Source organism: Thamnophis sirtalis, unplaced genomic scaffold, assembly GCF_051295495.1.
Source record: "Thamnophis sirtalis isolate CommonGarterSnake01/CBP01778 unplaced genomic scaffold, rThaSir2_p1.2 scaffold_2, whole genome shotgun sequence".
In the NCBI taxonomy this organism is placed as follows: domain Eukaryota; kingdom Metazoa; phylum Chordata; class Lepidosauria; order Squamata; family Natricidae; genus Thamnophis; species Thamnophis sirtalis.
Window position 1 is genome coordinate 135,368,296 of NW_028261382.1, and position 27,918 is coordinate 135,396,213.

At 38.2% G+C, this 27,918-nt stretch overlaps 2 long non-coding RNA genes across 2 annotated transcripts; one reads left to right on the top strand and one right to left on the bottom strand.

Annotated features, from left to right (window-relative positions):
• LOC148049172 (uncharacterized) lies at nt 1–27,902 on the top strand. The gene is made up of 3 exons (XR_015695384.1): nt 1–156; nt 25,988–26,225; nt 26,527–27,902. It is a non-coding gene; the product is annotated as an uncharacterized LOC148049172 (long non-coding RNA).
• On the bottom strand, nt 3,654–8,403 carry LOC148049173 (uncharacterized). Its single transcript, XR_015695383.1, has 3 exons — nt 8,194–8,403; nt 7,316–7,440; nt 3,654–4,034 (listed from the first exon to the last, which is right to left on the bottom strand). It is a non-coding gene; the product is annotated as an uncharacterized LOC148049173 (long non-coding RNA).
• Nucleotides 27,903–27,918: the final 16 nt, after the last annotated feature.

The following is a 27,918-nucleotide window of genomic DNA, read 5'->3' on the forward strand; positions in this document are numbered from 1 at the left end:
ATAGCTGATCATCCTCTGTGTCTCCTTCCTTGGGGGAAGAACATCTCTGCCCAGTCTACCACAAAGGCTAGAATTTTGTCAAAAACAGTCTCTTTCCAGTCTTGTGAAATTTTGTCATGTGGGGAATTTGCTTCTCTTCCTCCAGGGAAGCTACAGGTCAGTTTTTCTTCTCCCTTTTGAATGAAGCTTTGTTGGCACGCATGTGCGCATGCACGTGCGCGCACACACACACACCAACCTTAGTTTGCATTCCCCCCCAGCCACTTTCTTTCAATACAGTCTTTTTAATTTTCTCTTTTTCTTTTCTCTCCTTTCTCTTTCCCATCTGGGGTTAGGCAAGCAGCAGCTCTCTCTCTCTGACCCACAGGAACCCTGGCTAGCACCCTCCTCACAATACGCCTACATTTCAAGCCACAATTGAACTTCTCCCCTTTTTCTCTTTCTCCTTTTTCTGAATCACGCCAACTCAATAGCAATCATACCAGGCCATTAAGATTATTATTCCTGCATAATGTGAAAAAAGAACAATACCTCAAGAATTTGAATTAGAATTGCTTATTTTTAAGATTGCACAGTCTTTTTTATATAAAATATTTATTAAAACTTTTAATAAACAAAAAGCTAACACAAAATAACACACAGTAAGGAATACAAATAAATTAATCAATCAAAGAAAAAGCAAACAATGAAATAAAAGAAAAGTTGAAAAAAATATAAAGAAGTAGCTTCCGATATTTAACACAATAAATACTGTGTAAGTGCAAATATATTGACCTCTCTTTCTTTAAAGATGCATCACGTTGCTCTTCTTTCTATAATCTATCTTGTCTAATCATCAAAATCATAAAGCACATACACAAACTTGTATAATCTTGTAAGTAGTCCCTTGAGTTGAGAAATGGTGAGAAAATAAATAACTGGAGAGTACAGTTATTACAGTACAGTACAGTAGGGTACAGTACAGTTAGGGATGTGGTGGTTCAGTCGCTAAGATGATGAGCTTGTTGATCAGAAAGGTTGGCAGTTCGGTGGTTCGAATCCCTAGCACTGCATAATGGAGTGAGCTCCAGTTACTTGTCCCAGCTTCTGCCAACGTAGCAGTTTGAAAGCATATAAAAATACAAGTAGAAAAATAGGAGACACCTTTGGTGGGAAGGTAACAGCGTTCCGTGAACCTTCGGCGTTTAGTCATGCTGGCCACATGACCACGGAGATGTCTTTGGACAGCACTGGCTCTTCGATTTTGAAACTGAGATGAGCACCGTCCCCTAGAGTTGGGAATGACTAGCACATATGTGTGAGGGGAACCTTTACTTTTACAGTTATTACAGTAAAAAAGCACCAAGGGTCCTTGAAATCAAGCTATATTGCTAATGTTCATGTAATTGGTATCAGTATAGAAAAGATTTTGGGGCTTTTGCTTTTATTTCTCAGTTCAGCCTACATTCCCAAGAAGTACCTGGTTTATATACTAATCTAAGCCAACCCTGAGCTTTTGAGTCCATTTAGAATTTAGCTGGAGTTACCATACAAGTAGTAGTTAACTTACAATCAATTATTTAGTGTCCGTTCAAATGTAGAACAGCATTGAGAAAAGAGATTTACAACCAGTTCTCACATGACTATTGCAGCACCCCATGGTCACGTGATCGAATTCAGGCATTTGTCAACCAGCATGTATCTATTGTAGTAACCCAGGCTCTTGTGATTGTCATTTGTGACCTCACCAGTTGACTTCCAAGCAATGTAAATGTGGGAAGCTGGATTTGCTTAATGATCACAGTGATTCATTTAACAACTATGGCAGCAAATTTTCTTAAAAACAGGTGCAGCCCTCTTAACAACCACCTTGCTTACAAATAGAAATTCTAGTCCCAGTTATGGTCATAAGTCAAGGACTTACCCATATGCTGAGAATTGTTATGATGCAAAAGTATTATATTTTAGACTATGTCATTAGAATATGTAGTAACAGCTATATATTTATAGCTGTTTGCTAGTTGATTTTTCTGTTACAATATACATTTTATAAAACAATGAGCAGTGAGTTTTCTCCAACAGCTGATGGAACAACATCCAGCAATAAAAAGCATTTTTCTTTCCTCTATCTCAGTCCCTCCACACCCTTCATTTTCCAAATCAGTTCACTGGATTAAAGAAAGGAGAGCAAGGGGAAGTTCTATTGTATGAATGAAAGTTTTTCCACAGAATGTTAATACCATGTTTCCTCAAAAATAAGACAGGGTCTTATTTTCATTTGAACCCCCCCTCCAAAATAAGCACATGGCCTTATTTTCGGGAATGACTTATTATTTTTGAGGTGCAGGAGGTGGCGAGTGTGGTCACCTCATAGCTGCTGCTGTGTTGCAATATTTTTGGGGAGGGCTTATTTTTTTGGGAGGGCTTATTTTAGTGCATGCACTCAAAATAGGTTATTTTTCATATATATATATATATATATAATGTGTGTCTGTGTGTGTGTGTGTGTGTGTGTGTGTGTGTTTGAGTGTGAGCAATTAAAACCCACAAATGGCAAGAATATGGGCAAATATACATAAAAAACTAAGTTTTTAAAAATTCTTTATTATTAATATCAATATTATTATTATCATCAATAATGTTTTTAACTGAACCCTCTTCCTTTAATTAAAATCACCCTGGTTAATTTCTTGATCCAATAACTTAGCCATTCCCTTTCAGATAAGTTGATATTATATAGGTTAATCTTGTTTTCTTGCGTTAAGTCTCCAGGTTTATTTTTTTTAATACTGAACTGAACTTCAACATCTTAGTCTATTTATTTTAGTTCCTGTAATATATACCGGTACTGCATATAACTGTTACTATTACTAATAACCTATTGTAGGCCCAATTTCCTTTCTTCCTCTCCTGGGACTGTGTTATTCACATTTATATTTTTAACTCTCCTCACAGATCTTTGAAAAAATATTTTCCCTAATTGACTATGCAGCTTATAACTCATATATTTCTTACTATGAAGATGTACTATCCACTAATGTACTTTCCACTATTTTCCCTCTCTTTGTGGTTAGATGCCAAATATTAGTTTTAGTTCTGAGTTTAAATCTTGGTGATATTCTGTTTTACTACAGCATATTATACTTCTACAATACAAAACACAAATGTTGTTCAAGAGCTCATATGGATCTGCTTGTATTTCTTTTTTATTGCTTCATTGTTTTTCTTTTGTTTTTGTTTTATGCTGGTCATTAACTGAAAGAAAGGAATATGAATGGTTCTTCCCTTCTTGTAAACCGAGACTATTTCATATTCTTAGTGGAGAAGAAGGCTGTGAATGCTCAAAGGAGACAAGCTTTTTTTGGTGCCACAATAAATGGAATAATGGCAGAGGGCTCATTTTTGAATTCTAATTTGTCTTGAAAGAAATCTATTTTAAATATTAAATACTTAATTTAAAGTAATTAAATTTAATATTTAAATGCACTCAATGTATTCAAAACAATACAATAAATGCAACTGTTGCTTGAGCTGCAACCCCCATAAGGTGCCCTGGCTTTTAGATCAAGGCCTATGCTACCCAAGACTGATCAAAACATTACAGCAAATGTGACAGAAACTCCCAGAGTTTCTTCCCTCCTTGCAGTGAATACACAATGAATACACAGTGAGTAACAGTAAATAAATAACATGTTCAGTCCACATCAGCTGCCTCTAAGGTGATGGTGGTGTTCTGCTTAATGATAGAGCTAGTTGTATGAAATGCCCTTCTTCCCAATAATCTGGAGGAATATATTGCAGAACAGAGGCATTTATCAAATGTATTGACAGGCTACCATCACTTCCACCAGCAGAATCAGCTGTTGCATTGTCAACTCTCTGATGTTCTGGTCCCTTAGATGTTGGTGTTGACAATTCCCAATGGTTGCTGTTCACTTTCACGAAGGAGGTGGAGTTTTCGTGTATGGTATGGCAATGAAACAGATGTTTTGAAGGCGGCCCACAAAGCAGTTATTTTCTTTTGTAATGGCAGGTGGTTGAGATACGTACGTACCCTGTTGACACATGAATACAATGCTTTATTATTAAGAAAACATACTATGAGAAACTTTGAGACAAACTTCATCGCTTAGCACATGCTACCCACATACCTTGTTTTGATTCTTATATGCAAAATGATTATCACCTGTATCATCTGAATACATTTTGAGTGGAATGTTACACTGTTCATCCAGTCACTTTTCTTTATTCCCCACCCAAATCCCTCATTTTTTAAATGGTTGTGGGAACATTCAGCTTTCAGTGAATGTAAAAAATTACAAAGAAATTTCTCTCCATGATGGTGATTGTGGCCTATTAAAAATTGTAATACAATACAATTACAAATAGTAATTGTCCAAATTAAATTCACATGACTAATCCAAAAGTCATAATTTTGTTTAAAAATAATCTTTGTAGGATAAATGTTTTATAAAAATTTTCAGGTCAACAAATATATCTGGAATGTTGTGAGATTTTCACAAGCCACTTCCTTGACCAGGAATGTTAGTATCTTATATAGCAGTGTTTCTCAACCTTGATGACTTTAAGAAGGCCACCCATCTTAAAGTCATCAAGGTTGAGAAACACTGTCTTATGGCATCACCAAAATACTGAGACAGTATAAGCTTGTTGCCATTATTGTTAGAATATCTCAGTGATGTTTGATGATCCTAGAAGATACTATAAATCACTAGTGAGGAAATGACCACAAATGTAAAGAACAATATATACAGAGTGATTGTAACCAGTCAAAAGTATCTGTTTCCCTTCAGGTTTAGTCATTTGTCAGAACCTTTGAATATAAATAATTTTCTAATGGTCATTGTGAGATTTACCTTCAGGCAACAGAAAAGGGAGTGCCTGATAGGTCACCTCTGAGGTTCTTTTTTCTGCAAAGGTTCTGATGGCTTGTCACTTTGGAGATGTCCTGGTCTCCTGCTTTTTCAAGGATCCTTGCTGCTGTTCTTGCAAGAATTTAGGTGAAGTTTAGGTGCAACTTCTGCCTGTCAGACCCATAGAAACAACGTGCCATAGAGTGACTTGCAAATTCACAGACCATTATGACTATTTTGGTCTGAGGTCTGAGAGGCTGGTTACTTTAGAGAGTTCCTGGACTATGGTTTTCTCTCATGTGCTGGGTGCTGCTTCTCCTTTCTTGATGTCACATCAGCCAAGCAACACAAATCAAAAAAGCCACGATGATATGCCAGCAATCGCTGGAAAAAAGGTCACGATCACAATAGTTGAAAGTAGCCATTAAGAGATGGGCAGATCCAACTCTTGCCACATAATTGTCACAATGGCTGTGTAAGTGGCATTATGTACTTTAGCAAACCTTGTGTTGAGAATAGATGTAAATACCACTTTAACATCACATCAGCTAAATGCAAAGTTAACTTGCCTCAGCTGTGTGCTGGGATGAGAAGAAGTTTTGAGTCATGAGGAAAGGCCTTTCAAAAATGGTTAGTGAGGCATCTTTTAGTTGCTGACAGGGGATGTGTGAATGTGCCCTGAGACTCAGAATATATAATACAGATCCACACATTGGGACCCATAATTGTCTCTCTTGCTTAAGGAACCTGTCACATATCTGTGTTTCTTCTCTCATCCATATAATTTTCTCCACACTTACAATACACAGTTCAACTCCTAATTCTCTATCACAGACATACATATCATACCCAAAGTACACATGCAGACACCACAAGTTCCTCCCCTGCGTTTTCCCCTCCCTCTCTCTAATCTCCACTGTTTTCATAGTCCTTCATGTCTCCTCACTTTCTTCACCCATTCTTTCAGGTCAGTCTCAGCACAGCTGCACTTGGACTTTGTTCTCCATTTAAGGCTGCTTCCCCAATGTCATCTCCTTGGAGTTTGCTTCTTATCAGGTATTGACAGTAAGATGAAGCACCGATTCTCAACTGTCTGAAACTTTTGGTTAACAATCAAATGATCCATGAAGGGTGATGCTATCAATATGGATGTGGTATCTTTCAAGAAATGCTCATAGATCTTATTTCCACTTTACTTATTCGATCTGTGTAGAATGGAGGATGGAGGAGCACAGCGTGAAACCTCTTGGCTCCGTGCAACATAGATAACTCTACAGTCCCATGCACTACCTTTTTTTTTTTAGTACAACCCATGGCCGTAGAGGACAAAACAATGGATTACGTTCTACAAATTGTCCAAAAGAGGTGCTTTATAAATAGCTGTACATGCATGTGAAATATACACAATTGGGAATAGTTTCCGTAGCACATTTTAAAAAAGCCACAGCTGCTTTCATAATATGAAGGGAAGTATACTTCTTTTAAGATATTGCATGACCTTCATGTGAGGCCTTTGACTTAGAAAATGTTGCACATCTCTGGTTTGGATTTTGCCAGAATGAGGCTCTAGGCAAGATTGAGATAACAATAATTTATGAACTCTATTGGTCTTTCATAAGGCCTAAACGCCTGGCTATATTCTTGAATTTAAGGTCCTGAATGGGTTAAGGGCCCCATTTCCTGGCTGTATTGATAACTAGCTAAGTATCTCGGCTTCCATGTCTATTTTATTTGCATGTTTCTATTGTTTTTATTAAAATGTTTTGAGTATTTCGATTGTAATATATTGTTTCAATTATAAGCCACCCAGGGTCATTGACTGAGATGGGCAATTATAGAAAACAAACAAACAAACAAAGAAGAATGTATTCTTTCTTGAATTAAGGAATCCTGATGAATGTAGTTAGATGCAATTGTGTATTAAAAGCCCTTGGCTGTTCAGGATTACTTGGATGTTACCTTTCCATGTTTAAATTAGTTAATGGCTTTTTTAGTTTTAGTTTTATTATTTTTTAAATATTAAATCATAGTTGTGCCTCAATGGGTAGCATGAAGAAAGGCTGAATTGTGGTGGCTGGTTAGTTGGTGCTTTTATTGACAATTCTTTGACATGTTACTTTTAGTTTCTCAACTGGTATTTTGGGAAACAGGTTTAAAAAAAACTCCCGTGCTTGCTGCTCCATAGCACCCCTTTCTGGATCCCATCCCCAATTGTTCAAGATTGCTTAGAGAAGAAATACAAAGGAGGAAGAAGGATGACAAGGTGTATCTATACTTTAGGATGTGTATACATACTTGAAATTAGTTTTTTTTTCTAGGGCAGTTTTTTCTCTGCCCTAGAAATCTGGGCAGTCCTCAGAGATGAGAATTCACCTATCATATATCAAGTTAAGACAACTTTTGATATGTAGTGATAGACCACATTCGTACGACATGCTAAGCCATATTATAGTTTGGCTTACCGTTTCATCTGAACCTGGGAGCTTGGGCACTTCATTGTCAGTTGAGACCCCATTAATCACAATCTGTAATCTTGCTTTGTCCATGGTTAAGCAGTTCTGGAAGTGGCTTAGCATGTCATCCGAACCTGGAATAATGGTTAGCTTATGGTTAAGCAGCCATTAGTCCTCCAGAAAACAATACAGGGTACAGGAACAGCTGCAAGTGTAATTGTGCAGAAGCAACTCCTTCTGTTCTCCACTTTTTTCACCCCCTGTGACCTTGCAGTAACTTTGCTTGGAAACAAGGTGTAAAGGAGGGATAACTGTTCTGCATCTTAGTCATGACAGTTTTGATCATATCTTGGCTTGAGTTCATGATGTCATTTCATCAGCTCAAGTTCTTAACTTCTTGCACAAAATAACAATAAATGACTACCAGCCATCCACTGGCAAAGATGCTGGGTTGCCTTCACAAAGGTGGGTGGTGGAAATGAATTATGCCTGGCCGTCTTATCTAATCCATAGATATTCACCAAGAATGTTCTTTAGTGTTCTAAGTGTACCATGCTATTCTGAAATGAGGAGTAAGCATTATGTTCTGGAACTCAGATGTTCTAGAACAAAGAAGGAAAATCTGGATTTGTCACAAAATGATGACGTTCTGAAATATTTTTGGCAACTATTCTAAAAGTTATTTATTATGGACAGTGATAATGAAATTTGCTTTGAGATATAATAGCGCATCTCTTCAATTCACATGTGACCCAACCTCAATGTAACATCTTATCCTTAAAATATGTGAATCACAAACTAGTCTGCCAATTCAGAGGGAATAACCTAAATCATTCCAAAGTAAGTTAATAAATAGTATAAATTAAGAACAAGGATGCTGTTGTTACCATTGTTCTTACTGATTAGTTGCCTTTTGCAAGATTTCTTTTTCTTCTGCCCCCTTTTACGCCGCCGAGACTTTTGGCGCTTAGATCTACAAGCACAGCTCTTTCTGTGTCTTGCCATTGTTGTTCAGGTTGATTTCATTAAGTTCCCTAATAAGATGGATACATCTGTTCATTGGGTGAAAGTAGCCTGCCTGCTCTGATGGTCTTTGAGCTTCTGAAGAGATACAGTGGATTAATGTATTTTAAGGTGCGAGGTTTATGATGTAATAAGAGTTCTGGCTGCTAGCCTAACTGTCAGCATTAAAGGCCATCAACTGTTAAATGAAAATTACCATAAAATGATGACAATTATTTATAATGCTGAAAATGATTGCTTCTCTTAATGGATCCTGCTATGTGTCTCAGCTCTACTTGGAGAAGACATTTTTAGAGTATTATTTCTAAATGACAATACACGAAGAAGGTCAGCATATGTTTTCTGTCAATTCCTCCTGCCTACCATGTGGTTATATCCGTGATGGTGAACCTATGGCACACGTTCCATAGGTGGTACGCCAAGCCATTTGTTAGGGCACACGAGGCATTACCCTGTCAGCTCCAGCGCACAGTGGACACGGCCACACACAACCCCCCCCTCCGTGCTCTCCCTTGTTAGGTAAGCTCCCCATTGGTAGAGCGAGTACATTCAGCGAAGCGTTGTGAGAGTGTTGTTGGAGAACACACAAACCAGCATACAGAGACACTGCAGTTTAAATAAGCTTTTACTTTCGTGGAAATAGGGGTATCAGAGTCCATCAAACAGTCCAAGTCATACACGGATAAGACAGTCAGTCATTAATGTCTTTCAGTTAAGGGATAATCCAAATAACATTGTCCAGTATCATATAATCAATTCAGAACTCAAGGTTTGCTAGCAGTTGCAAAACTTACAATAGCTCACGGCACTCTGGCTCCCTCTTATGGCCGATTGAGGAAAACAGCAACCAATCACATTTTACAGTATGATTTAAAGAAACAGGTATAATAACATTGTTACGTGATTTATATATTGCCAACCCAACCGTTAGATTATATTCATAACACCTCTGCTTTTGGCACACGATCAAAAAAAGGTTAGCCATCACTGTGGTATACCATGTAATCTTATAAAACTGTAGGCTGATGGCCTCAAGGAAAAAGTGATTGCAAAATATAATCACTTGCCCATGACCATATGCAGGCTTGAAGATCTTTTTGCCCCCTCCACCCCCAATATTTTTTGAATATCATTTAATTTCAGCAATATCAACGTTGAAAATCAGCAGCACAATTACCATTTATTTCCTGAAAAGTATACAATAAGATTGAGAATAGACCTGATACAATTTAAACACAGGAAACCTCCAATGCCCCATTTGAAGTGTGTCACCTTTGCCTACTTAGTTTTCTTGCCAACCCATTGACCCACTGCTGCTTTCATCATCTCCAGAACATTAGGCATAGAATCAGGGTACGGTTGGTTTTAACAGGGGTGGATTGCTGCCGGCGTTACTGCCGGTCTGTTTCACGCAAGCTCTGTCCTGAGAGAGCAGGTAAAGGTAGGTAAACAAGTTAGGCAACACTCCTGAGCCTCTGAAAAATGGTTGCAATATGTTTTAAAAAATGAAGAAGGAAGAAAGGGGAAGGCTTTTGCTTCAAGTAATCTGTATACCTTTGAGGAGTAAGTTTAGCTACGTGAGACTATTTTTCTTTTGATTGCATGTGCTTTTTTATTTTAGTTTACTTTGTTGTCTCTGATGTTTATTTTTTCTATGCAAGTTCAATGATTTTATACCAATCTTACAGCCTGTTCAGAGTTTTACATTGTATACTTCAAAATCCCCATTCCCTCCCCACTCCTGGGGGAAAGATATTGCAAAATCTCCATTCCCACCCCACTCTGGGACCAGCCAGAGGTGGTATTTGCTGGTTCCGAACTACTTAAAATTTCCACTACTGGTTCTTTAAAACCTGTCAGAACCTGCTGAATTTCACTCATGATCTTCTCCTTTCCTTGGATCTTCTCAACCCATTATTGTTCACATCTTATCTGTTGGGGGGTAGAACTTCTCTTGGAAGACTTCAGTTCTTCCATGGAGCTTCCCATTTTGGAACTTGGATAAACATTCTGTCTCTCTGGAACTTCATATCTTTTTTCCAGGGAAGTCACTTGTTGACTTTTCTTCTCCCTTTCCAACCCAGGAACCAACAACTGGTTTACACACCAGCATCAACTTTAGCCTTTGGCAAGCGAGGAAGTAAGTGTCTCCCTCAGGATTCTAGTCCTACCCTTCTATAGAAGACTACCCAACAGGAATGTTCTCTCCTTTTGACTCACAAGAACCCTGTCTAGCAGTCAGCTCAGCTCATCAGCCTTCCTGACAGCATGCCTATACTTCAAGACCCAAATTGAGATTCTTCTCCCCTTTTTCTCTTTTCTTTTTTCTGAATTAAAGCAGCAAAACAGCAGCCATTCTGGGCCATTAAAGGCTATATGTTACACACTATCATAGCATAATCACAGAGATGTATTGCACAATCCATGGGAAAAAAATATTTCCAGCAAGCCATATGGAATAATGAGTTAAGTTTTTGCACATCTTTTCAGTGGGATGTGTTTGGAGTTTTAGCACTATTGATAGCTTGAATGGAGCTTATCTGACTTGCCTGCAATTGTTTCTGAAAGATTTAGGTCTGTCACATACCTGGGTTTTTTTGAATTCATTGTTCCTGACATATAGTTTGAAAAAAAGCTGCAAAAGTCAAAGGTGAATTACTTAGCAAGATGACAGCTCTAATTATGAATATTTAGAGACTGTTTAAATGTGTCCCTTTATAATCACATCATTTTCTACTAATGTTTCACTGAAGTCATTTGTCTCATTTTTCAAACAAAAGTTTATTCAAAGAAAAGTCTTAATATAGAAGAAGAAGAATAAAAAAATCTTTTAAAAATTATGTTGGTGCTTCCTGACTCTGAAATGATTCTGGACAGTTGACAGTATAGTAAAAAGCAAGACAAAAGCACCACACAAAATAAAGAAGATAGGATTTCACCATTTAATGCAAAACAACAACAACCCCACAACATGTTTATCACCCTAACCCAAGACCTGAAAGAATCACCAGGCCTACAAGGCCTTCCAGAACGCATCACGGCAAGAGCCATATAGATCTCAGGAGGGATCCCATTGTAGAGACCCAAGTGCTGCAGCAGAAAACATGCTTCCTAGATCTCGACAGATGACGCTGTTTAATGTAAGGGACTTGGAGCATGTACCAGCTGGGTAGAAACTATGGAAATTTGTCATATACCCTAATGCTTTATAGGTAATAGCCAGCATTTTAATTGCAATCAATGCAGGCCACAAAACAGAGGTGTCATGTGGGCATATAGAGGCATGCCCAGCACAGCAATCATTTGAAGCTTCTGAGTGGTCTTCAAAGACAAGTCCACTAGAGCAGTGTTTCTCAACCTTGGCAACTTGAAGATGTCTGGACTTCAACTCCCAGAATTCCCCAGCCAGTGAATGCTGGCTGGGGAATTCTGGGAGTTGAAGTCCAGGCATCTTCAAGTTGCCAAGGTTGAGAAACACTGCACTAGAGCATGTTACAATGGTCAAGCTATTATGTGACTAGAGTTTGGTGGCTGACTGATGCTCTATAAATAGATATATTGTTCATCCTCGGGAGAGCAGGAAAATTCTTTCAGTCAATTCAGAAGATTTACAAGAATATTATCCTCAAACCTTTGCTTTCTGAATGCTTTCCCATCTTTTTTGGCATAAAACATATCTGTGTGTCTAAGGTTGATTACTGTTTATCACTTTTTGATGTTGGACTTTCCCTTTTGCCTTTAACACTATTTCTGTATCTGTTCCCTAATATTGTTGTCTATTTGGTGTTAGTTAATCATAAAATACAGTAATGATTGTGCTTCAAAAGAACAGAGGAGGTTATTTAATGTTAATTTCCTTAAAACCCTTCACACTTGAATTCCCCATGCAACCAGATCTGCTCATTTTTACTTCTGATACAAATAGCATCCTACTCTACAAAATGTGTAAATTCTAATAAAACATTCCTCTTTTTCAAATCTTAATATTTTGGCATCTTTTAAAGCAACATTCCCTCATATATGAAACACCATGATTCTAAATTCAAACATATTCTCTTTCCAGCAAAAGGATGTCTCCTTAAATTTGACAAAATAGTTTGCTTTTTCTAGCTGAAATTGTAATAGCTTGAAGCAAAGCTATGTTGCCCAGTCCAATTTGAATCAGCCCATCGTAGAGTTTTCTTTCCTTTAAAGTTTAAAAAAAGTTTAAAAAATTGATCCTGTGACCTTTTCTTAATGTTTTTCCTCAGCATATGAAAATGTGATGCGCTTGCAAAGATTTTTTATTTTATTTCATAAGGTCGTCTTTCCTGTAATGCTGCTGTGTTGCATTTTTGGCAAAATAAGTGATTTAACAAAGTATTGTTGATGGTGCACACATAGCCTTGTGTAAAAGGGAAACCAACCAGAGAGATGGACGCAATTCATCTGAAAATAAACTTTTCTCTTTCGGGACTAGTACAAGGTTGGTATCAAAGGCATTTTCAGTGGAGTAACTACCTCTTTGCTCTTTTGAAAATATGGTGGGAAGCAGAAGAGTGTCAGTTTTATGAAGTGCAGGCAACAAACAGCCCAATCTTGTCAGAATCTGTGATCACAGAAAACTCCAAATTTTGGCTGCTGAGCATAAGGATAGCAAGTCCATTTCTCTCTGCAGTTTGAGCACTCATGCTTCAGTCAAATGCAGAAGGAGAATTTAAAAGTTGTAGTTGGCATATCTGGTAACCTTAGTAAGAATAATGAAGTCAAATCATGACATGAAACAAGACAGTCAGTCTTAGTTTAATCCAGTGTAGTTATGGTCAAAGTTATGAGGGGATAAATACAAAAGAGGGAATTTTATATTTCCTTGCCTTGCCCTGTTTCATTCTGAGATTATATATTAGAATGATATCCTTTCCAATTTGGTCTTTTAGCAACTCTTAACACCTGAATTTTTCTGTGCTGCTAACTTAAATGTCACAGTGGAATATCACAGATTTCTTTCAACTCTACAGAATGTGAATCTATTTATAGATGAGTTTTTACTCTTTAACTAGTCCTGAACTTGGATGAACTTGGCAACAAGGAAACCAAGTGGCAACATTTGAATGGCACTTCTGTTTCAAATTATTTTGTGATTTCCTTTGTATGTTATTTGAGAAATTTCTGCATATATTCATGATACATTTATATGTGAAGAGAGAAAAATATATACTGCAATTTTTGTTTCACATAGACTTATTTCAGCCTTTATAAGAAAGTTATGCTTAGAATTTAAATTAGTTTAAAAGTGCCTCCTGTTTTTATAATAGTGTAGAATTTCCACTGTGTTTTCCTTCATGAAGATGCTCTCAAAATAATTAGGATATTATAGGTTATCCAAAGCTTCAGTAGATGTGTAGGAGGTGTCAACTAAACACTGGCTACATTTTGATATTAAATTTAGATAATATGAATCATCAACTATTACAATCTCTTTTTAAAAAATTATATTTAGGGTAAAGTTTGCAATGTACCTGTAGTGTAAAATCTGTGTAAAAAACAAAAAGTATATTAATTGCTTTCCTAGACTATTCCTGTGAAAAAACATTTTGTTGTTTTAACATTTGTCTAATTATCTATTGACTAGGCTGCATTGGATAAAGCATACAATTGAAAATGCTTCAACTCCATTTTGAGAAATAGAATGCTACATACATTGCTACTCTTGTTTATGTCTAGCTCAACTGGCTATCATTTATGTTTTGCCTGGCACTACTTGCATCTGGAGGCAGGTGTGTAATACTATTGCCAGAATGAGACTGATCAAAAGGACAACTGGAAACACTCTTTCTTTTATTTTCTGTTCTTGCACTGATAATTATTGATTTTGTAAGAGCAGACAGGCAGCTCAGGAAACTCCAGCCTTTGATTTGCATAGTTTCTGCTAAACGTTTGAGTAGATTACAGTAGGACCTGCCTGGTATTCCCTCCATAATTTGTGGAATTTGGAATACAAATTCTCCAACTAAGAGGAGTAAATCCCATGGTCATATAACTGCACTGCGAAGACTTCACTTGTAAAAACTTTGCTCACTTTGAAGTATTTATGAACTACATGTAGAAAAAAATCTGTGGCAGTTTATAAGAAAAAGATAAAATATAAAAATTAAAATAAAACAATATGAGTTACAGCACAGAAACATTCAGTTGAATGAATTCTGTTTCTTTTTTAATGCAAAATTATAAAGTCAAAAGCAATAAAGTCAAAATAAAATCAGGCCAGGTCAGATATAAGTTTTCACACAGGTTATATTAAGTCAGGTCATACATGTGAATGATACGTAGAAGACCAAGGACTGGGTTGGGGCATTTGTTCTGGCCATTCTAGATATCTCAGTAGTGTTTTATACCATCAACCATGATATCCTCCTGGACTGGCTCTGGAGGTCACTGTGGTTCTCTTCCTTCCTCTATGGCAAGTTCCATTCAGACTCCTGCAGTAAGGGATGCTTCAGGATTTCTATCTTTTGCCCCTTCTGTTTAACATCTGACTGCTGGGAGAGGTCATTCAACAGCATCAGCAGCATCAGTATTCTTTAATGCAACTTGGTAACATTACAAGTGTTCTGCACATTCAGTGCTATGGCATTTGGATAGCAACTTCAGACTCATTACTGAATCTCACCTTGGCATCATTCCAAACAAATGCAAACCCTAGAATAATGCAGGTTATTTTATGTTTGTTAGTGCTTAGGATGTTAGCACGTGTTATTAATCAATCTGTACTTCATGCAGATTCTATAATGCAACAGAAGTACTGTGACTTTTTAATGTTTCTGTTCATCTGTGTAGCAATATAAAGCAAGGGATTTTTCCTTGGCTTCAAGGGTTGAAGCAACTATTTTCTGCTCTCGTATGTTTGTTTAGAGCTGAAAAGAAGAATGGGTAAACTTTACAATATGTAAACCTTATATGCACAATTGATCACAGGGTAGTATAGGTTTGAGATAAGCCGAACAGAAGACCCTGACATAATTAACAAACTTTTAATTACAGTCATATGTGTTCTAATATACAGCTGGGGGGTTGATTTGTCCCAGAACAAATGGCTAGGACCAGGCAATGGTTATAATACTCTGTTCTTTTCCTCTGGTATATTAAACTAGAGGTAGCCCTTGGGTTACCATGGTAATTGGAACTGTCACTAAATGATGTGGTCGTAAAACATGATGTCATGCGAACACATTGCTTAGCAATGGCAATCCCAGCTGTCCAGCTGCTTCATTAATGGAATCCTATCCAGTTGCTAGGTGAGGACTTTCCTCAATCCAAACCATTCCTGGCCTGGTCCCTTCCAGCCCTGAGCCTTGGTAAGGTGAAGAATTGCCTCTGCTTCAACTCCACACACCTCCTGTCTCTCGTCCATCTCTGCCCTTTTGGCCACCCTGCACTCTGCTGCTTCTGCCAGCCTGCTGCCCTGTACTCTGCTAGCTTTGTCAATCTGGACCTGTTGCCCTCCCCTGCCCTGTCCCTGTGCTGCACTGTCCTTGTGCTGGGCCTACCACTTCCAACTGACTGCACCATCTTCTTCCTCCCACTGCTAACAAACTGCAGCTAACCTGGCAAGTGGTGGGATTCACATCTTTTTACTACCGGTTCTGCAGGCGTGGCTTGGTGGGCATGGCATGTCTTGGTGGGCATGACACGGCTTGGTGGACATGGCATGGCTTGGGCATGGCTTGGTGGACGTGGAGGGGAAGGATACTTCAAAATCTCCATTCCCGCCCCATTCCAGGGAAAGGTTACTGCAAAATCCCCATTCTCTCCGGATCAGCTGGGACTCGGGAAACAGAAAATAAATGGGGGCTGGGCCAGTCAGAGGTGGTATTTACCGGTTCTTCAAACTACTCAAAATTTCCGCTACCGGTCCTCCAGAACTGATCAGAACCTCTTTCTATGCTTGCAAGCAAACCTTACTTCTCTGTGCATATATTCCTTTTGGTCTTTAAACTATCCACCTCTTTCTTTTTGAAGATCTTATCAATTCCAACCCCAACCTTCTTCTCTGTCTTTCCCTTCCTCTTAATCATTGGAATCTGCCAGATGCTTTGAGTACATCATAAATGTCATGATTTTATCATGCCAATGATGCATCCTCAATTTGCATAATTTACACAAGCGGCATTATGATGTAAATGACATACAGAACTTAATTTGCAGGATGACATACATGACAACACTTCCCACTTGCCTTTTTACAGATGCACATGTTGTCCATTCCTTCATCATATATTTGTTCTGCAATTCAGTCCTTATTCGTTCTCTTTATATGATCAGACCACTTCAATGTACTACTTTCATACTGGTCACTCACTTTTGTATTCAAATCAACATTCATTTGGAACCTATCCATTCTTAATTTATTGCTTCTTTTATCACGCTTACATTCTAAAAATCCTGCAGTAAATTTATTTTTTTATTTCCCAATATACCCGATAGTAAACAGAAGAACTCTATTCTTTCAAGAAACATTCATTCCTTTTGGCAGTTAGTATAGTTACTACCTATTATCTTTCTACTTTCTACCATTTTACATCTTTAGAAAACTTTCCACCAACGTACACAAATTCATCTATTGTTCTAGTTATTCATCATTTATATATTACTTGTAATCATTAACTTGAGTTTCCCTATCAGATATAATCTCCTTGGTTTTTGAGATACTAATTTTCATATCCATGCTTCTCATTGTATCAAGCAATCTAATTTGGTTAGATTTGTATTGAATTGTATAATTATAATTTAGGTTCAGTCAAAAATATGGGGTCATCTGCATGTAAATATAACTGCAGTTGCCATCCGTACTACTTCAATGTCATCACAAACATTTGTTTTACTTTTATTCATAAATATATTATTTGTGTTACAGCTTGCTCAATGTTGAAGCATTTGCAAAGTATCCCGTTTATTTTCACATATTCTACATACTATGTTCATTCAATGCCACTCACTCCATTATGGAACTAATCTTTGCCTCCATATTCTTGCAAAGCATTCCATAATTCAAGTATCCTCATTTTATTTTATATATTTCTCTGAATCAAGAAATATACAATAAAATTTGTCATATTTATATGCTATATCAGAAACCTGCCAAGTACCTTCCTAGGGATCCTTAACAAACTAACACATTGTAAAGTTTTAATTTACGTTGACTACCTTTCCCTTTATAATGGGGAACTATAGCAACATTTTTCCAATTGATACACAGAGGTAGTCTTCACACACATACTAAATCAAATCAGACAGCCACTCCACAAGGAAATCAGGTCCATTTGTAACATTTCTCAATTATGCTGTCCACTTCTTTAACTTTACCATATTTCAATGTTCTCATAGCAGTTATAATTTCTTTATTTCATTGATTTTTTGAGGGTGGAGTATGACTAAGACATATAGCATTTAATATATCAAGTTTGTTCTTATACAAATTCTTAAAATAATCCTCTATCATTTCCCTACTTTAGTATGAAATTGAAATTGAAATTTAATAAATTTGTACGCCGCCCAATCCCATAGGACTCTGGGCGGCTTACAGAGACAAGATAAAAAAGTTTAAAAAATTAAGAATAAAAGATACAGTTTTTAAAATAACACACCATCCGTTCTGTCTAGATGGGGCTGGACATTGTTCAGCAGCCCCAGGCCTGCTGGAACAGCCAGGTTTTGGTGGCTTTTTGGAAGGCCGAAAGAGTGGAAAGGATCCGGATCTCTACGGGTAGATCATTCCACAGGGCTGGGGCAGCTACAGAGAAGGCCCTCCCCTGAGGGGTCGCCAGCCGGCATTGTCCAGCCGATGGCACCCGGAGGAGGCCCAACCTGTAAGATCTTATTGGTCGTTGGGAGGTTTGTGGCAGGAGGCGGTCTCTCAGATAGCCTTTGATACCAAATTATTTCCTTATTTTTATTTTTAATTCCATTCATTCTGTGTGAGTTCCCAATTTAGCCTCTTCACCCATTTCTAAAGCGTGTTCTTTATTTCTAACAAAATTAGTCAGCATTTTCTCTTTTCCTTGCACTCTTAACTATGCCTTACTCTTTTGGGCTGTATCCATTGCAACCTCCTTGTTTGTATAAGAACATGTCTTTTTCTCAGAGTCATTTTTGTAGCAATTGTTATCTTATATGTATTTTTCCTCATCCACAGCCTCTTTCACTTCACTATTTCACTAAGCATTATTTTTCATTCTTACCATTAATGTCACTTTGGTAACATTCCATAAAATAATCCTTTTCATTTGGTTCCAAATAGTGTTATTCTTTCCTTTTGTCAACTGTTCATTCATTCTGTCTTCTAATATGTATTCATACTTGTACTTTCTATTCTTGGACTTATTTTATTTTCACTCTTGGGGTTTTTCCCCCATATTTTTTCTTCCATGTCTGTTTTATGATGTATATCTAATTGCATAAGGATGAACTATGATGATACAATAAGGCTCATTAGAACCTTGCTTTTTTCACTATATATTGCTCAACTCATAATGGAGCTTTGCTAGCCATAGATTCATGTCTGCTTGTAGGTGAGTCGAATCTCATACTGATCAGTAGATGCTGTTGATAGACATTAAACTTCTTCTTAGGTTTTTTCTGCAGCAGATGTGAAATGTAGGGCAACTTGGTCACTTCCCAAAGCTAGCAGAAGCAGCAGCATTTCATTATTTTGCATTGTCTGAGCTATCAGTAACTGCACAATAACCGAGCATTGCTTGGCAATCTCTGTACTCATCCTTTAGCAAGTGATGGCATATTCTGATAGGCTGTACATTCTTTGTGTGTGCTGCAGGCCCATATAGATATTAAATTGGCTGTTCCTATATATTCCTATAATGCCTGGTCATGTAACAGTCAGAAGAGCTCACTCAAATGAGTTTCAATTTTTGTTTAGTTTCAAATTGTGAAATCAGATGACTAGCTAACAGGAAGGTTGATAATCTGTAAAATTTTTCATTCTCTTGAATATGTGCACAAGCAATTCAATGAAGTTCCGGAGATCATAGGATGCCTCTTCTAACGCGATTTCCATCTTTGTCTTTTATACTTATTGTTCTCTGCAATTCATATACAGCTAGTTCTCAACAATCAAGCTCAACATTTCTGTTGCTAAGCAGGAAAATTGTTAAATGAGTTTTGCCCTATTTTACAAACATTTTAGGACAGTTGTTAAGCAAAATATACAGTTGTTAACTGAATCTGGCTTTCCCCACTGACTTTGCTTGTTGGAAGCCAGCTGAAGGTTGCAAACGGTGATCACATGACCATGAGATGCTGCAATCTTCTTAAATACATTTAGTTTCCTAGTGCTAAAATTTTGATCATGTGACCATAGGGATACTGCAACAGTTGCAAGTGTAAAAACTGGTCATGTGTCACTTTTTTCAGTGGTGTTATAATTTTAAATGGCCACTGTTCTGTACAATTTCCAGATTGGTTTCATACTGTGGTAATCAAATCACTGCATATAATTAGATGTATCTATATGTATGCATGTATGTATCTCTCTTGGTTCGGGTGATTCAGTGCTGAGAAGAAGGGAGTCAGCAGTATGCAGACCAGACATGATATCAAAGGAAGAGTGCGATGGAGAGGTTGGCCTGACTAATTAGGCCTACTGACCACTATCTGTTTCTCCTATTTTATGTTGTAACAAATGACCCTGCCAGAAAGATACTGGATAGAATATTAAGGACTATGAATAGCTAAGCAGGAAGACAAATGTGTTTGGAATATAAGTAACATTTTAATCCATTTTTCCAACTTGGTTTGAATACGTTCTACATGTGATAAGCATTAACATTTAAAATCGGGAATAGGGATTTTAACAATTTACTTCTCCAAATTGAATTTTAGCTTTTTGTATTTATTCATTTATAATTAAGAAAAGAATAAACAAAAAACACATTTCCTTCTTAATAGGAGAGAATCATTAGGGTGTAGACCTGGTAGAATTTCTCTGTAAATAGCTTTTATTTTGCATCACAGCAAAATGAAATAATTATTGAATTCAATTACCTGCAAGTAAACTCTGTTAATGGGGAATGGCAGCATTTCATTGCTTCAGTGTCTAAAAAAAAATACTGGATGACATTTTCAAATAATATCTGTTATGACTATCAATATTCTTGTTGGTGCGTTTGAAGCTGCTATTTCAAAAACATTAAGGTGTAAGAGGCACAGTTTTGCGGTGGTTCTGCTCCTTCCCCACTGAACAATTCCAATTAGTATGTTGCATTAATTGGTTCTCTTTCTTTAACATATATATGAAGCTGTGGGGACAGGCCATTTGACTGTTGGGAGGTGGCATTATCTATACAATGATGATAACTAATTATACATCATTATCCTAGTTGTAGGGAAAATCTTGTTGAAGTTCTTTCTTGGGGCTTGGAAGCTTTAAGAGTCTATATGGGGTACTACAAGCTCAACAAGACTTAAGTTGCAGGTTGTATATTAGGGATAATGATAAACTGTTATTTCTGGATGGGCGGACGTGAGCTGTGAAGAAGCAGGTTTGTGATTTGGGGTCCTTCTGGAATCAAGACTTCTATTTGAATAGTAGATTCAGCTGGGCACCAATTGTGACTTTTAGTGGTGCAAGATGACCTGGCTAGTGTTCACACCCTCATTAAATCACCCAGATTTACATGATATTTCCTTTAAATACTGTTGATAAATTACCATTACCTTATTTTTCACACTATAAGACGCACTAGACCATAAGATACACATTAACTTTAGAGGAGGAAAACAAGAAAAAAAAATCTGCCTCTGAGCATCCATCCGGTATTCATCTGGCTAGCATCCTTGCAGCAAACAGCAAACAGCAAACAGCCTGGTCAGCTTTAGCACATTATCGCAGCCCCAGCACGTGGCTCGTCAGGGCTCCAATCTGTTGCGCCCACCACCAGTCAACTGAGCTGAACTGCCGCCGGCACCAGGGAACATTGGAGCTTTCTCTGCTGAGCAGCTGATTGGCAGTTGGATCAGCCTCCAGGAATACTGCTGATCAGCTGTTTAGGTGGCGGGGATTGCCACTGCCTATTGCTGCCACAGTTGTTTTTGCTTTACTTTTTTTTTTTTTACTTTTATTAAACATTTATAGGCCGCCCTTTTCCCTGAGGGGACTCAGGGCGGCTTACAATAATAGGGGAGGGGAGTGCAGGACAAAACACAAAAAGAAAATGTGAGTAAAAATAATTAGTGGTAAAACACAACATTCACTCAACATTCGGGAGGGGCGAGAGTAAAGTCTTATCCCCAGGCCTGACGGGATAGCCAGATCTTGAGGGCTGTGCGGAAGGCCTGGACGGTGGTGAGGGTGCGGATCTCCACGGGGAGATTGTTCCATAGCGTCGGAGCTGCAACTGAGAAGGCTCTCCTCCGCGTAGTCGCCAGTCGGCACTGACTGGCGGATGGAATTCGGAGGAGGCCTACTCTATGCGATCTGATGGGACGAAGGGAGGTAATTGGCAGAAGGCGGTCTCTCAAATAGCCAGATCCACTACCATGGAGCGCTTTATGAATGGTAAGTAGGACCTTGAAGTGCACCCGGAGATCAACAGGTAGCCAGCGCAGCTCACGGAGGATCGGTGTTATGTGGGCGAACCGTGGTGCGCCCACAATCACTCGCGCGGCTGCATTCTGGACTAGCTGAAGTCGCCGGATGCTCTTCAAGGGCAGCCCCATGTAGAGCACATTGCAGTATTCCAGCCTAGAGATCACAAGGGCTCGAGTGACTGTTGTGAGGGCCTCCCGGTTCAGGTAGGGCCGCAACTGGTGCACCAGGCGAACCTGGGCAAATGCCCCCCTGGTCACAGCTGACAAGTGATGGTCAAAACTCAGCTGTGGGTCCAGGAGGACTCCCAAGTTGCGGACCCTGTCTGAGGGGTATAAATTTTGACCCCCCAGCCTGAGTGATGGAATGTTGGCCAAATTGTTGGGAGGAAAACACAACAGCCACTCGGTCTTGTCCGGGTTGAGTACCAGTTTGTTAGCTCTCATCCAGTCTTTAACAGCCACTGCTGTTTGCCACTGCCACTGATTGCCACCAACATTAGCTGATTGCTGCCGATTGCCACCACTGATCACCATCACCAGCAATTGGCGCCAATTGGGACAGCAATCGCCATCCCAGCCACCTGGAACAGCTGATTGGTGGTATGATTGGCCGGTCCAACCACCAATCAGCTGCTCATCAGAGAAGGCTCCAGCATTTCCTGGCAGTGGCAAGCGGTGGCAGCAGTGACAGGCGGTGGTGGTGACACCAACCTTCTTCCCCACACTGCAATATTCACTCTATAAGATGTACATATATTTCCAACCACTAATTTTTTTTGGGGGGGGGTGTCTTATAGTGCTAGAAGGCACCCCTCAGTGGCAGTGCCTGGAAGGTTTTCATGTAGACATTGGACTAACCATTTCCTTGATGGCCTTGAAAAGTTTGTTAAAAATTCAGTTTTTCTGGAGAGAATTCCAGTGCTACTAACATATTATACAATCTTTTTTAAGAGTCCAATTTTGTTAGGCAACAAGTTAGTCATTAATTTTATGGTTTCACAAGAATGCAGAGATATAAATACACACAGACACAGACACACATGCATGTATGTATGAAATAATTAATTAAATGTATTTGTTGTTCATCTTGCCGTGGGGCTACTCTGGACAACTTACAACAGTAAATAGAAAACAATTGATAAAAAATATAACAATAGCAAAGCAATGAAACAATAAAAATAAACAATGAAAGTACAATAATATGAATTAAAAGATGGCTGAAGGGGATCAGGAAGTAGAGGAGGTGGGGTGGAGTAAGCTAATTAGCACAGTAGGCACCTCCAGTGTGGTATTCCCCTGTTGGGCCCCCAGGCCAACTGGCAGAGTCAGGTCTTCAAGGTCCTTGCAGAATGCTAGAAAGATGGGGGCAAATCTCATCCTAGAGGACAGGATGCTCCAGAGGATCAGCATTATAGCAGAGAAGGTTCTTCTCCCGGACTCTGCCAGTTGGAGTTCCTTGACCAATAGGATCTCAGAAGGCTTTCTCCTCTGGCACAACAGTGGTGGGATTCAGCCAGTTCACACCTATTCAGTTGTTAACTTTCTAAACAGTTCAGAGAATTGGTTGTTGGAAGAAATTTTATTTTGTATTTTTCCACTTTACAAGGCTAATCCTGTAAGGAAGGCAGGAAGGAAACATTCTGATATTGTTTCTAGACTAATTTTTATTGCCTTGCTTACAGAAACTGCCTCTCCAGTTAACCCTTATTACGTTCTAACAGCTAAGACGAAGCGCCCATTGACATGAGTAACGTTGAGTTGGCCACACCCACCCAGTCACATGACCACTGAGCCCCACCTACCCAGCTGGTCATTAGGGCAGAGAACTGGTTGTTAAATTATTTGAATCCCACCACTGTGGCACAAGTAGGGTGGACTTGTATTACTGGTATGAGACATATCATCAAGTAATTTGGACTTATGTCATGGAGAGCTTTAAAGGTCATAACCTACATGAACTGCACTTGGGAGAAAACCAGCAGCCAGTGCAGCTTGTGAAGCATGTGACATAATAGGGGTTATTCCACAGGCCCCACAGACTGCTTGTGCTGCCTACATGATACTGGTTGAAACTTCTGAATGCATTTCAAAGGTGGCCTCAGGTAAAGCACATTGCAGTAATCCAGATGAGAGATGACTAGGGCTTGAGTCATCAAACTTCTAGAGAGTAGCCAATGTATTAATACAAATAATTAACGTATGGAGGAATTAATATCCATAGAAATTGAAATAGTTTCTTTGGTAGAAGAACCAGAGTAAATTGTGACTATCCACAAGCATAAGTGTTTATTTGCACCCAGATTCTAAGTTTCTGTTGCATATGCAACTTATAAAGTGGTTGCTTTTGCTATGCAGAGGCCGGAGTGTTAGTCAGAAGAGAGGTAGAAGGAAAAGGGTGAATATGTTCTTCAGGTAAATCTGATAGTTGGAGATCTGAATAATAATTTGAGTCTCTGATCACTTTGTATAAGGTAAACTGGATTGGTATATGTACGTGGTTGAATTGTAAGAGGAAGGAGAATCAATATCTGTATGCGAGTTGTTATTTCAGAGCTTGATCTTACAAGTTGCAATTTATAAACTGGCAATTGGCATTAATGTCTTACTGTTTGGAGCCAAAGTGGTCTGCAGAAGAATAATTGAAGTGTCTAGCACTTTGATGAACCAGAAGAGTTGGACTGGCAGATTACAAGGTTTGCAAATAAATGTTACCTATTTTTCTTTGCACTCAAAGAGATACTTAGTCTGCATTACATATGTGATAAATCAGGTTAGTTGTCCATTAATAATAAGCTCAACAACTGAATTAATTTTCTGTAGATAGCTACATTTATCAAATGGCTCTTTTCTTTCTGTTAATTTCTTGTTACGTTTAGTTCATTTAACCATCATACCATAACTAACATATTTAGATTTTTTTCTTTATTGTATTACCACTATTCAGTGTAGATGTTTTCAGAGAACACAAAACACAATTATTTCCTTTCCTTTATTAATTTTATTAATTTACATTTTGTTTCTCTTATGTTATAGATTGTAACTCTATGCCACAATTGTTGTTGGATAAGCTCATAGACATTACCTTCATGATCTGCCTTGCATTGGTTGATCAAATCTTTTTGTTTAGTAAAATAAGAAAGTGTAGATTTTGATTACCAGACATAATTATATTAATCTGTGCACATGTAATATTCCTTGCTAGTGGGACAACATTGACACAATTTGACTATTCCATAAAGACAACTAAAGCTCAGTTTCCCCCCAAACAGATGCACATCTTACACACCTGTAAACCAGGACATCTTATTCTAGAGGTCACCTTGTAAACCAATATACTGCTGCCCACAGTAGTAAAAGTCTAAGCCTTAGCCTTGGCCATAACAGCTGGAAATCAAACATTTAAAGTTTTTCAAAATAATTATTGAAAGTCTTTATGCCCAAAAGTAAAGTCTTTAGTTCTAAAAACTAACTATGTAGGAAGGTCAAGTAAAACAAATCTCTTTTAATCATTAACAGGCATGGTAGTTCTTTTTAAGCAAAAGGTCACTGATTTGATTATTTTTTTTTAGAGTAACAAATGCTTTTGCATTCAGAAACATGCATACCAAAAGCCAGTCCTCAACAAAAGCTATAACACTTTTTCCTATACTTTATACCCTACCACCATGTTGAAAAAAAGTTGTACAAAGGAGTTTGGGTCTCTATCCATCGGTCTACCAATAGGATAATCTCCTGAAAACATAACAGAATGTGACCAAATTTGGGATGGGGGCAAAAGCTTGCAGAGGGAAGATGGAGTTTGAAAATGGACTGCATCCAGCTAGGGGCTCAGAATTCTAAGCCACTTTTTCTTTTGCCTGCTGGTCACATAAGGTAGGGAGGGTTTGGCTCCCATGGTGCACATACACAGTGGCACAAGTTGAAAGAAGAATAGAAATAAACTTCTGCTCACATGGAAACATTATTTTGTTACACATGAGATGTATAGACAGCTCTATAGCCATTGGGGTAAAGAAATTTTAGAAAGTCGCAGAAGCTATGTTTTATATACTTTTTTGTATTTTTTTGGATACACAGGAAGTGAGAAGGAAGGACTCACTGGAGGAGAGCCTAATGCTGGTTTGATTGAGGGCAAAAGAAGAAGGGACGACAGAGAATGATGTGGCTGGATGGAGTCACTGAAGCAGTAAGCGTGAGCTTGAATGGACTCCAGAGGAAGCAGAGGTGCAATGCTACCAGTTCGCCTGAACCGAGAGTAAAAAAAATGCTTAACAAAGTAAAAACATGTTCTGATGATCAGATGTGCTGCACAATGGTGGGAACTTTTTAAAAACCTTTTTTTTATAATTTGGGGTCCATTTTTGTTCCTAGGAGGCTTCCCTGAGGCCTGCTAGGCCAAAAACAGGGGTGTGGGGTGTGCTGCGAAAGAAAAAGAAGAAAGGAAGAAAGGAACAGAGAGAGAGGGAGGCAGGGAGGGAAAAAGGAGAGGGAGGAAGGACAACAAACCTGGCACTAGATGCAGCTTCAGGGGATACATTGGAAGAGCACAGTAATCCAGGGCTGGAAGGGATCCAGCAGGACATTGTTAAAGTGCGTTTCTGTCTTTTGACCCCCAGTCACATGACCCCCACCAAGCCATGCCCACAGAACCGGTAGGAATATCTTTTAGATTTCACCACTGACAAGAAGGCCTGGAGGAACGTTGTCCATGGAGTCGCGATGGGTCGGACATGACTTCACAACTAACAACAACAACATCTTGTTTATATACAAGTTTGACTTCTGTTATCCATAGACTATATTAGCAGCATTAACCTCAAATTTAATACAATCCAGTATATCCAAATAAACCCAAATATTATTTATATATGACCTGTGCCTTGAGCCTATAGTGAAACTAGATATTTGATGCTGTTCTTCCTTGTACATGTTTTTCTTGATTATTAAATAATAATCTATTGTTTCCCAAAAATGGGGTCCTTCAGTTGTGAGCAGCTACATCCTTAAAGTAAAAGCCCTTTATTTTTAAAAATAAAATAAAAACCATTTCATAATATTTCATTTATTTCATAGGACCATAAATGAAAAACTTAGAATTTATTTCAGCTTAAAAGGCATCATATTTCTCATCCATTTGGCATCAAAAACATTTTTTTCAGAGTCTGCAAATAATTCTTAGATTTTATTTAGCAGTAATTGCTCATCTTTCTATGTTAAAAGTAAGAAAATAACTTTCATAAATGAACCAAAGTCCATAATCAACTCAAAGGGTTGTTTGTTCATGTTAAAGTATTTTACACCTGTGATTTATTTATTTTTTAAACTGAGCTCCAGTCTAAATTTATATAGGTGACTTTTCCCTAGCCTTTTGTTCTTACACCATACTTTGAATTGCAGTGAGGGTAATCTACATACAGATTGCCTGCTGGGCTAGAAACCATATGAGTCACTTTCAGGACTGCATCCCCACATGATTACGACTATTCTCTTAAACTAGAAGTACACACGCAACATGGAACAGATGGTTAGCACACTCCGTTCCAACAGTAATAATCACCTATTGAAAGATTAAAAGTGTAGATATAAAAAAACCTCAACCAATCTGCTATGAAGATTAAATATTACTTTTATGGCATATTTGCTTTCTGTAAATCAAAAGTTTATACATTTATTTTTGAAAGTGAAAATCAAAATGACAAAGGTTTCTTGTATAACAGTTTAACCCTCAAAACTAAAGATATCAAGCAAATTTGGAAACTTGTTAACAATAGTTGCTGCTCTTACCAAGAGCTGCTTTTATTTAAAGTTTGTTTTTTTAAAAGTTCGCTTCCAGGGCACTTTGATTCAACAGAGGCAGTATAATCTTAGCCCCAAGATGAGCTGGCCATCAAAGCTAAGAAAATAAAACTAAGCACAAATAATATTGTAGGAAGATCTCTTTGAATAAACTCTACAGCCAATAGTGTTCCTTCCTGCATTTATCTCCCTCCCCACAAATGGAATATGAG